This window comes from Gymnoscopelus braueri (genome assembly GCF_963280865.1).
Source record: "Gymnoscopelus braueri genome assembly, chromosome: 13".
Classification (NCBI taxonomy): domain Eukaryota; kingdom Metazoa; phylum Chordata; class Actinopteri; order Myctophiformes; family Myctophidae; genus Gymnoscopelus; species Gymnoscopelus braueri.
The window spans coordinates 41,317,385-41,329,844 of record NC_137615.1 but is presented as its reverse complement, the minus strand read 5'-3'; the positions used below and the strand labels follow the sequence as shown (position 1 = coordinate 41,329,844).

Here is a 12,460-nt window from a genome sequence, read left to right as displayed (position 1 = left end):
ATTGGCTGCATAGCCAATCAAATGAAAAAGCTGATTGATTGAATACCTTATTAATGAGTTTGATCACAGTACGGTAATACAGTCACAACACAAGCTATCCTAAAAGCATGAGACAAAAAGCCCCGGGGGCTTGTTTCCATTGTGGTCCATTGTACTCAATTCGTGAGTAAACTATGGGAAAATGTATCGGAACAGGAAACAGGTATGCGACCTTCTGGAAACCCAGGACTACATTTATCACAGACAGAGCCTATTAGTGTTTAGACCCACATAACCTGCTGGCCTAGAATGTAATCATGTTAGGGCCATTTCTCTTATTATACCCACTGCTCAGAATTTTTCAGCAATGTGACTTAATGTCCATTGAATGAAATACAGTACATACAGCTATCAAAAACTACAGTTTTCATCTAGGAAAATCACAGTTCACCATGTTGGCAGATGGTATTGTAGTGACCCCACAAAAGACCCGGCTGTAACTCGCTCCTGTAAGGGAGCTGGTTCTCCTGACATTGCCCGTCACATGCGGAGGTCTGGGTTGGATCCCAGCACAGGGCACTAAATGCTACAGTATATTGGATTGCTTACCCCTGTGACCTCCAGACCAGTAAAACAGATCTCATCACGCATAATGTCCACACTATTTCCACAGGTGTCAATTACAAACGGCCGGAACTGATTCAGAACTGCTTCAGCTGAAAAGGAAACAGATGACATCATGTGAGTCATAAACCTTGAATGAGGAACTGTTCATTGGATTGCCCATACAAAAGTATAGCCTACTGCAATTGTTTGCTCCATCGTACGAAGGTGTCGTATGACGAAAATAGCAGATCCGCAAGCTCGAACGCGTCGCGGAGGTGGCGCGCTGTGGGCTTGTGGATCAGCTGTTTGCGGCGTGCGACATCGTCGAATGATGAAGTAGGCCTATGAAACAGGCTTTACTCACGGCCTCCTGTCACGACTCCGGGCCAACTAATTGCAAAGCACCTTAGCCCTGTGGTTAAAAATCTGCCTTCCTGATCCAGGCAGATTGGTTGGATGAAGTCAGTGAACATCACAGGTTCGTTCACTTTGAGAAGTGCCGCATTGGTTCCAGTTCCAGGCAAGTTACTCAGCCTAATGGCTATCACTTTCTTTGTTACTTCATTTGGGTTGTCGCCATTTTGCACCAAACGGCCGAAGGTCGCGGTCAATTCAGTGACATCGATTGGAGTTGGAAAGCTATAGGGAGAAAATGCCGAACATAGGGTACCATTAAAAACACCATCCGTGCATCACCACGTCATTGTCTTCAGCCACTTAACTACCGAACATATATATGTAAATAATCTTTCTGAATCTTTCTTTGAATTATCATTAGTATATGTTCTCAGTTTTATTCATTGCCATTCGTGTTGGAAACAAATGCAAAATAGACAGACTTGAAACTTGCTGGTCATTCAGCCTTGTGGAAAACCACAGTGCTGTTTATTTTGTCTAAAATTACCGTATTATTAAAAGTCAAGTTGAGCCACTGATCATTACTATTTGGCATTTCTAATTTATTCAGACAGGAGATTTTTTTGAAGTAAAGGAAACCAAAGGCTGAGACGGGATGCCAGGAGTCTGATAGTGATTCAAACCCGGGTCCTCACAACTCATAAGGAGTATGTTGTCAGGGCAAACGTCCCAAACGTTTTAGCTCAAGACCCAAAAGAGATATTAGACGTTTGCCCAGGACCCAAACTAGTGAAAATAGCAGATCTACAAGCTCACAACGTGTCGCTTCGCGCCGCGTTGTGAGCTTGTAGATCTGCTAGTTTCCCTACTTCTTAGACTTTATATCTATGTTTTTATGGAAATTAGATTTTTATTTATTTATAAAATAAATGTGTACATTTTTGGAATTGTTTTTAATTGATGAAAAGTTTTGATTTTTTTATTTAAACTATTTTTTTTATTTTGAAATAAAATATATATACTTTTTTTTTTTTTATCTAGGAAACGGAAAGAAGGAGACATTTACCTGCGACCCATAAACATTTCTCAGCCACCCACTGTTTGGTAAACAGTTTTCTGAAAAACTTATGTTGCTGTATTAGTGGTGCTCAAAACCTTTTCATGTCAATGACCCCCAAAATTATATGTATTTCGCCGCCGACCCCCCATCCCAAAATATTTTGTTCCAGGCACCCCCAGAAGCAAAGATTTTAGTAAAATAAAAACTTTAAAAGTATATATACAAAGACATCATTTTAGATGCTTTCCCGGTTTTAATGGGTTAATACAATTGGTGTATTTAAAAGTAGAATTGAATCTTGAAGATCGCTGTGCTGATGTAGCCTACATTGACTAATTTATTCACGCAAGTTCTGTAATGTTTTAATAACTTGAAATAATATATTTGTCACATTTTGCATATAAATATCATGCAAAATATTACAAAATAAGCCATATGCAGAAAAATGTTCTACGTTTATGTACGATATGTGGATGAAGTTATCAGTAGATTATAACATTGACACCAGTATGGTCCTTTAACCACTGTGATCTGCCATTTTCATTATTTTTTAAACATTTTTGTCTATAATGGCATGTCCAAAAGCTTGAAAGGGGTTAAAACACAACAAGAAGCATGTAACATTTTCCGTGTCTATATGTTTACAAAAATACCCCTCAAAGCAGTCTGCATCAGTCAGAACAAACTCTTCTGCCACCATAGAACCACCACACAGAAATTGTCCATTTCTTTGCAAGCTGACCATCCAGGGCCAAGCGCCGATTGATGAAACCTTGACTGCAGTACCAAATCGTGAGTTAAAGGTTGGGTTTGGGGTACCACAGATCCCTGAGAAAGAGAAAAGAGCTGCATTAGCAATGTCAGGAATAAGAAAATGAGAACCTAATAAAGTAAGAACAAGGGAAAAAAAGTACGTCAGGATAGAAAATTAGTTGGAGCTACACAATTTAAAATTGTTAAAAGGTTTACTGTTGCTCCACATTGAGCTCTGTTCTGACATTACATACAACAGATAACAGCTACTAACAACTATGATTTCTCTCTCTCTCGCTGATCAAGCTCCCCTCCCCCTCTCTCTCCCCTCACTCTCTCTCCCAACCTCCCCTTCTCAATCTCCCCCTCCCCCCACCCCCTCATTGATCGAGCTCTGTTCTGACATTACACACAAAGGAAACTGTGAATAGCGATTTGCACGGACGTTAACCGTTGCCTACCAACACAGATTTACACTGACATTGGGCATGTCCAGTCCATATAGGGGCGCTTATGCGCGCATGCCAGTTAGACAGAAGAGACAACTTGAACTTTTTAAAATGTATATCACAACAGAATCTGTTGCCGAACAGCAACTTGCACTGACATTGGCCATGTCCAGTCCATATGTGGGCACATCTTAGGCCCGCTAGACAGACGCACACATTCATACACAAATTGTACTTTTGAAGTTATTTTATGGGGAGTTTTTTAAGCTTTAAGTGGAGAAAGACAGGAAATACAGAGAGAAAGTAGGGGAAAGACATTCAGCAAATAGTCTGGCTGCCTGGGATTAAAACCGGGGACTCGCTGATCAGGCCAATGGACCCATGTGGTATGTGTTCCTAAACATTACGGGTTACCCCAAACTTATAGTAGATTATTTACTTAGGCTTGAGTGTGGAGGAGGGGGTTGTGGTGGTGGTGGTAAGTAAAGGGGTTATGGTTGTAAGAAGAGGTGTGGTGATGGTGGTAGGAAGAGGTGTAATGGTCATAAATAGAGGATAGAGGATGCATTAAAAAAGTGTGCCGCTGGTCGGTCCAGCAGTTTGAGCGATTAGTTACGGACCCATGCAGACACACACACACATGCAGAAACAAACACACAGGGGCGAAAACATAATCTCCATCCCCTGGCAGAGATCAATATTGTGCTAGAAATAGTAGTAGCTGATCAACATATAGTATACAGTAGAACACTCTTGAAAAATGTTTTAAGTGGCTTACCGTCCCGTTGTGCTTGAGAAGCTGAAAATAAAGAAAAAGATTTATAAATAACCAGCAGGTTTTTTATATTATGTAATACTTTTAAATACAGTGCACTCCAGGTCTTGTATTAATGTAATCACTTGTTTGTGGGATTTGCATGAGCAGAATCCTAGAGGCCTTATATCAAAATCCTAAATCAAGTTTAATTCTTGCAATGAGCCTATGTGAGTCAAGAAAACATTCCTAATTGACCAGAGTATCTATCTAATTTATGCTCTGTCGATTCCAAAACACACTTTGTATCCAAATACTAGCCATACAGAATCACATACGCTGCTTGGCATGCGGTGGTACTAGATGAAAAGATACTGTTCTGTCGGCCTATAGCTACCAAAGAAATCCATGACTCCTTCTGTCAACGACTTACAGTACCACAGCCTCTCCCCTCAAGACTCCAAAGCACTGTTTTTGTCATGGCTGTGGCACCTCTTTTAAATTAATCTTCAGTTGGGGCAGTTGAGAGGCAGGCATATGACATAATATGTAATATGTAATATAATATAATATATCACTCTTGATTCCAAGTAATAAGTAATATAATATTGATACTTTTTTAAGGAGTAATATGTAATAAGTAACATATTACTCTCCTGAGTAATATTGCCCAACACTGCTCCCGATAGGAGTGAAAAGATTATTTTGAGAGCGCCTTCAGCATTGAAGTCATTGAAAGTTTGAGAGCAGCAATTCAGTCTCTGAAGTAATGCCATGCCATACCATCTACAGTATGATGCACTGTACTATGCAGATGGACCTGTTCTATCAGGTAACTCACTTTTCACCCTATCATCTTGCTTAGGTCAGTTTGGATGTTTTTCTCATCCTGCCATCATCATAGGACAAAGCAGGCGGTGCAGCAGCTAACTCATCAAACAACATATTCTCTATTAAAAGGACCCATATATTTGGTTTGAAACGGCTAGAAGTCAGTGAGCGTTTTCTTTTCTCTGGTTGCCTTGCCAGATACTCTTTGGGTGTCTTTTGGGTTTGTGTGCTGCTCTAAGAAATATTTGGTGTCGAGCATCTTGACGGAAATAGCACAAACCTTTTGCCACCTTTTCATACGCAACATGACTTATCCTTTTAGACTAAACGTCTGACTATTATACCCTCTGCTGTTTTTCATTTGCTGTCTAACCATTCGCCATGGTGTCCCTATCGTGGGCATGATATAAGCTGGCTGAAATTTCCCCAAAATTTCTAAAAAAAAAACAATTGCTTCCAAATGTAAAAAAAAAAAATCACCTTACAAGCTCACAACACATCACTATGCGTTCTAAGCGTGGTTAAAGATGATTTAGGTTACTTTTATTTGTGTTAAATAAAGCAGTACTATGTAGTGTGGGGTATCAGTGGCCACTTTGGACACAAACTGTATAATTTTGTGGCACATATGCTATATAGTTACATAGTGCTGCTTTAAAGTAATAATTCTAACTTTTCTTTTGAATAGTCTAAATTGATCACTTGATTTCAAATTGGAATTAGGTTGAGTTCTTACCTTTTACCAGCAGGATGAATATCAAAGACACGTGATGCACTAGGTAGAGTCCCATGGTAAACGAATGTGTGGCAGGTTCCTCAAACAGATCTTGAGTTCATTCTCTGTGGTAAATTGAATGATCTAAACGTTGAGAGCAGTAAGTGGTACTGTATAAAGGAAAAGGGGGGAGGGGGGGGGGGGAATTGGCCAAAAACCTCTCTTTGATTGTACAGTATGGCCTTTGTCAGTTAGGGTGTCTGTATGTATAACACAAGAAAAATGCAGCAACGTCAGTGTCGTCCCACTTGTGTGTCTCTTGGCGAGGTGGGTGGCATTTAGCGAGAGACAGCGAGATCCGCATTTAGCGCTAGATCTTGTTAATATTGTCACAGTGGTCGAACACCAAATCTTTCTTTTCATAGAGCAGCGCCCCAAACCCAAAAGACACCCAAAGAGTATTTGGCAACCAGAGAAAAGAAAACCTTCAGTTCAAACTATGTGTCAATGGAGAATGTGTTGTTTCATGAGTTACCTGCTGTACCACATGCTTACTTCTCTATAATAATGGCAGGATGAGAAAAACCTCCAAAGCTGACCTAGGCAAGGTGGTTAGATAAGGTGATTTACCTGATAGAACGGGAGGTTCTATGTTCCCCGGGTTCTATGTTCCCCGCTTACCTAACCCTAACCCTAACCCTAACCCTAAACCTAAACCTAAGGTAAGTGGGGAACATAGAACCTGGGGAACATAGGGATAGAACAGGACCATGAGCACACATCATAGATGGTACAGCATTTCTTCTGAATTAATCAGACTTTCAAACTTTCAATTGACTTCAATGTGGAAGCGTTCTAGAAAAAAAAAAGAAAAAAAAAAATCTATTGTGTTTCCATGGTTTTTGACCAATAATATGTTCACCCCAACTCCAACAAGCAACTGAGAGACAAAGACAGGGAGATGCCGTAACAACAGATGTGATCTCAGAGCATATGAAATGACCAAATAACAGGAGATACTTGACAAGTAGTGATAACAATGCTGCACTTTCAATTGGCAATTACATAACCAGAGTCCGTAGAGACTCACTGAGGTACAGTTCATCATCTTGGCCAAAGGTTTTGAAGATGTGAAAGAAACCAAAACCATTGATGGTGCTATATGCCTTCAAACCTTGTTGTCTAGCCCCAGCTTTATCTCATCTCATGAGGAGAAAAGTCTGGAGAAGAACTACAGCCGAAAGTGTCTATAGGGCTATGTACTTCCCCTGGAAGATTGCTTTTTCAAAAAATCACCATATGGTTTTGGGGATGTAAAAAGATCTGCACAGCATCAACTTAACTTCCTTGGGCAGTACTTCCTGTACTTCCGCTTAGACATTTTCTGTAGCAGTTCTTGTCCAGCCTACTGTACATGCCATACAAATCGCCAAGAGACACACAAGAGTCACCATCAAGTGTGATGACACTGATGTACTTGTGTTGCTCTTGTACTAAACAAGTGGCAGCGAGGCTCAGCATTCCGCCCTAACACACAAAGGTCACATTGTACAAGCAAAGAGAGGTTTGTGCCAATCAATACAATCTGCAAAAAGCCAGGGTAAACCTTGTGTCAGTGCCTTCCAGCTTGCCATGCCCTGATGGGCTGTGATAAAATGAGGACCCAAACATCAATATCAAATAAACAAATTTGCACTAAAATATTTTATTCTAGACATATTAACGTTATGAAAAAACATGTTTATGCTTTGTTCTACACTGGATGGGGTATCTAAAAAACAAAAGCCTTGTTTTGAGATCGTAATAGGCCATTGTAAGCAAGGGCACTGTAAGCATCTTGCTACCTAATTGAAGCCCGGTCCGGCCAGCCTGTATTTCTGCGGACTACTAGATCAGAGCCAAGCAGTTCTCCATGTTGTCATTGTCTTTTTAAAGAGAAGGAAATTATAATTTAATTGGGTCAGTGTGTCCGTGTGTCCGTGTGTCATTCTGTCTGTGTACAGCTAATCTCCGGCACCGTTGGCTTGCTCGCAGCGAAACTGTGCACCCACACTCCCTGGATGCCAGAGCAGAACCTCTGCCCCAATTTTTTCACATGGGCCTGTTATAGCGCCACCGGGAGGCCGATTTGTGCAAAACACATTTCTTGACAGTACTCCTATAGATTTTGTCCAAACATCACGTAAATCGGTGCACACTATCTCTATAGTCATGAAACAAAATGTGTATTTCAGATTTTTCATATTCCATCCTGATTGGCTAAAATTGCCTTCCAAAGTTTGCAGGAGTACTCCGTTTTGAACAAAATGCCTCACATCATGAACACAGCGTGCAATTTCCATGCAATTTTGCACGCACATTCCCACTAGGCCGAGGAAGAAATGCCACTTGAAATTTCAAATCAGCCTCATGGTGGCGCTATAACATGCCGATTCGTGTTTTTACCTATAAAATGGTAAATGGTGCATTTATATAGCGCTTTAAGCGCTTTACATTGATTGTGCCATTCACCCATTCACACACACATTCATACACCGATGGCGGAGGAAACCATGCAAGGCACCAACCTGCTCATCGGGAGCAATTAGTGGTTCAGCGTCTTGCTCAAGGACACTTCGACACTAACTCTGGGGGAGCGCCCCAGCCCGGGATATATTAACTGGGAACCTTGTGGTTTCCAGTTCACTCTACCCGGCCACTCTACCCCTGAGCCACTGCCGTCTGATCTGATCTATACCTGCTCCGATCTGTGTAAAACTTTGTATGCACACTCTCTAGAGGCCAAGGAAAAACCTTCTGATCCTGATTGGCTAAAATTGACATATAAAGTTAGTAGGAGTGGCCCGTTTTGAACAAAATGAAGCCGCAAATCATGAACGCAGCGTCCGATTGCGGTGAAACTGTACGCACATTCGCACTACGTTGAGGAACAAATACTGTACCACCCTTTTAAGATTGGCCTATTATAGCACCACCAGGAGGCCGACTTTTGCAACACTTTTCTTTTTTATATTACTCAAACATCTCTAGTCAAGTGATCAAGATGGTTCCGTCCGATTTTTTATATTCCATCCTGATTGGCGAATTCCGAACATTGCTGGCCCATTATAACCTACCTGACCTGGCGGAGACCTGTGCTCCGAGGAACACTTTTTCTAGTTTTCTATCAATTACACACTCCATGAAGCCTTGAATTCATGGAGATGTTTTTTTTCTGTCGCATTCCTAAGCCAATAATTTGATGACCGGCAGAAAGATGCTAATCCCTATCCCTTTAAGTTTAAAAAGGATAACACACAACAATGTGGTGAAGTGCAATGTTTTCTGTTTGTATAAATGTATAGTTATAATAGCATAATGATAATGATATTGCTTACTGCCATCTCACCCACAAAATGATATTTTGATATTTCAATGTAATTCTTCAGGTCTCACTGCAATACTGGCACAAGGTCAATAAGATCCTCCACTAGAGGGGAGTGTTTAGCCAGACTGCTTTTTCAGTCAAAGCATCTGGGCAGTGAAACACCCTGCCAAGTGCCAACTGATAGAATGCAGTACTTTAAAAACCTAAAATCTTCGATTAAAACATGGCTGAAGGAAAACAGTCCTGTAGTCATTAGAAGTCTATAACTATATATTGTGTATGTATCGTGTGAAATCTTATATTAATTACATTTACACAGTTTTAAATTATGTGCCTTTGATTTTACATTATCTGAAGTAGGTGCTACAAAGAGCAATTTGTGTATGAACTGCAGGGTACTTTTCCTTTAAATGTATTATGCAAAATTGTACTGTGATTATGCTTCTCAGAAGTTATGCTGCCGACAACACCTGTAAATGAGCTTATAGCTATCTCTGGTGCAATATACTGTATTATTTTTGGCACTGATCCTGTTGAATAAACAAATACAATATAATAATATGCTGCAAAGGTTCACAGCCAGCATCTATTACATCAACCGTGTAAAACATATTCAATCAAAATGTACTACAATACAGTCTCTCTCACTTCCAAGTCAAGTCTTGCAGAATATGTTCCATACAAGAACATTCATGCTTCACATGAGAACATTTCAGCTATTGGGAATAGTTCCTTTCCTGAAAGGGTAGCTATGCTGTAACTTATGCCAAAGGAATCTCCAGATCTGAGCCTTCTAATCCTTTATTAGGCAGCACACGTTTGTAAAGACATCATGACAAAAGTCTTCGTGAACACTTGAACAGTATCTACAACATTTACTTGACACACACTGTATTATACTGTACCATACCCAAACCCATGAGAGGTCAGTTCCCCATAGGTCTACGTATTCTAAAATGTACCAATCAACAATACAGATGATAAAAGATGATAGGCCTACATGTTTCATGAATGAGGTTAAATGTGTGTGTACTGCTGTCCATGTTCCCCTGTCCCCTTCTGTAGTGATGCTTTGGTCTTACGTGTAGCAGTTAATCAATGATCCAACTTTGAAACTGCAGGGGAGAGTTTGGTCCAAATTAATTTAATTTTGCAGGATTTTCTCTGTCAAGGTGTCCTTGGGTAGCCTTTGCACACAGCTTCCCAACATGTGTATAAATAGGCTTATGCCAGGTAGGCAAAGCAAAGGGCAGCAGAACTGGTACTGTAGTGAGTAGTTGCCCAATTCTGTAACAAGCCTGTAACAACAATGGCATTCATGAATAGCCCACTATTCATGAATGCCACAGGCAGAAAGACATGTTTTTCTGCTGTGTCGTCCTTCTTGCAATTTGCGAGATACGGCCGTTTCATAAATCGCCCTGTCATGAGATGATTTCTGCAGTCTGCACATTGATAGGCCTAATTCTGTCGTATTTGATGAAAACATACGACGGCTTGTTCGTCTTGGCCTAAGCCTACTGTGAAATAAAGCAGGCTACGACCCCCTTATAAAAATAATAATTCCTACACATATTTATATATCCCTGCAAACTGTACACACAGAACATGGTGGTGTGTAATGTTCCGCTTATTCAGCGTTCCATGCCATGGTCACCTGGGGCTCTCATTCCACTTCAAAATAAACCTGATTATCTGAAACGGTTGCGAGTGGGAAGCCTCACTGTCCGTCCGTCCGTATGTATGTATCACGTATGTCACATAAATTACTATCTATAAATCTGTCTATGTTATGTCATCACATAGTCTACCATTATGGCCTACAAAATGTTTGGTCTTGACTATTAATAAATATGATATGCGAACATTCATAAATTTATTTGAGACAAAAAAAGTGCAAGGCCCTCCAAGCGTGAGGCCCTGTGCGACCAAACCCCCCCCACCCCCATTTCTCTCTCACTGATCAAGCTCTCCCTCTCTCCCCTTCCCTCCCTGCCCTCCCCTTCCATCCCCCTCCCCCTCTCACTCTTCTGTCTCTCTCTCCCCTCTCCCTTTCTGTCTCTCTCACTGCTTGAGCTCTCCCTCTCTCTGCCAGTCTCCCCCTCTGAATCTTACCCCCCGATGATCGAGCTCTGTTCTGACTTTACAAACAAAGGAAACTTTTGCCTAACAGTGGTGATTTGCACTTGTTGTTAACCGTTGCCTACCAACACAGATTTACACTGACATTTGGCTTGTCCAGTCCATATAGAGGCGCGCACACCGTTAGACAGAAGAGACACACAACTTGAACTATTTTCACATTTATATTCCAACAGAAACCATTGCCTAACACCGGCAATTTGCTCTGACATCAGGATTTGAAATTTTGGATGTGCTACCTTTTGGGGATTTCTTCAATTCCTACTTTTTATATGTATACTGGATTTTGGTTCTAGCACTCCACTGAGAAAACTCATTGTTAATGCGCAACCTCTCCTTCTTATTTACCACAGGGCATACCACAGGGCAATGTGGTATGCGTTCGTATACACTATGGCTTACACAAACTTGAACTTTATATAGTAGATTATTTACTTACGCTTGGAGGAGGGGATTGTGGTGGTGGCAGGTAGAGGCATTGTGGTTGTAGGTAGAGAGGTTATGGTGTTAGGTAGAGGGGTTGTAGTTGTGGTGGTGGTGGTGGTAGGTAGAGGAGTTGTGGTTGTAAGTAGAGGTGTAATTGTCGTAGGTAGAGGGGTTATGGTGTTAGATAAAGGGGTTGTAGGTAGAGGGGTTATGGTATTAGATAGAGGGGTTGTAGGTAGAGGGGTTATGGTGTTAGATAGAGGGGTTGTAGGTAGAGGGGTTGTGGTTGTAGCTGTGGTGGAGGTAGGTAGAGGTGTGGGGGTGGAGGTAGGTAGAGGGGTTGTGGTTGTGTTTGTAGCTTTGGCGATGGCTGTACGTAGATGTCTCAGGCCAGGACAGAAGACACGGAGGTCACTGTCAGTCCCAGAGGAGGTGAAGGTGACAAATCCTGGCCTGTCGCTGCTGATATGGCTGTTGATCCAAGACTGGTACTGAGACACTCTGGTGTAGATTCCAGGGGAATCAGGCAGGGCGCAACCCACACCGAAGCTCACTATTCCAGACTGAATCCAGCGAGCATTTTGTTTGCTGACCAGTGGGCCTCCTGAATCTCCCTGTAGGGGAAACTACTGCATTAAAAGAATGAAAGCTTTCCGGGAAGAAATACTCACAGAGAACACAACCATTCAAATGATCACCTGACATGCGTCCATCCCTCCAGCACTAAATCCTGCACAGATCATATTGTCAGTGATGGTGCTCACTGCATAGTCACATTTACATTGTCTGTTCCCCACAATTGGAACCCTCACCTCCTGGAGTATTTGCGGGATAGGGAGGGGCCCTAGGGAGACACAAATTATGTTTTATGAACCAAACTTACCATATTAAAAAAAACATCAGACCCTCTGCATAAAGATGATGGTTGCTGACATTTACATAGTATCTCCCATCCTATCTGTACAATCTGTACTGCATTTCCATGTATAATTGTAGGCATCATCAGCGATGAGTCTCTTTC

General features: G+C 41.4%; 1 long non-coding RNA gene across 1 annotated transcript; it reads right to left on the bottom strand.

Moving 5' to 3' along the window:
• Positions 1 to 2,696: 2,696 nt before the first annotated feature.
• On the bottom strand, positions 2,697 to 11,591 carry LOC308098517. Its single transcript, XR_013934300.1, has 3 exons — positions 11,453 to 11,591; positions 3,983 to 4,003; positions 2,697 to 2,830 (listed from the first exon to the last, which is right to left on the bottom strand). It is a non-coding gene; the product is annotated as an uncharacterized lncRNA (long non-coding RNA).
• Between the last annotated feature and the right edge of the window lie 869 nt (positions 11,592 to 12,460).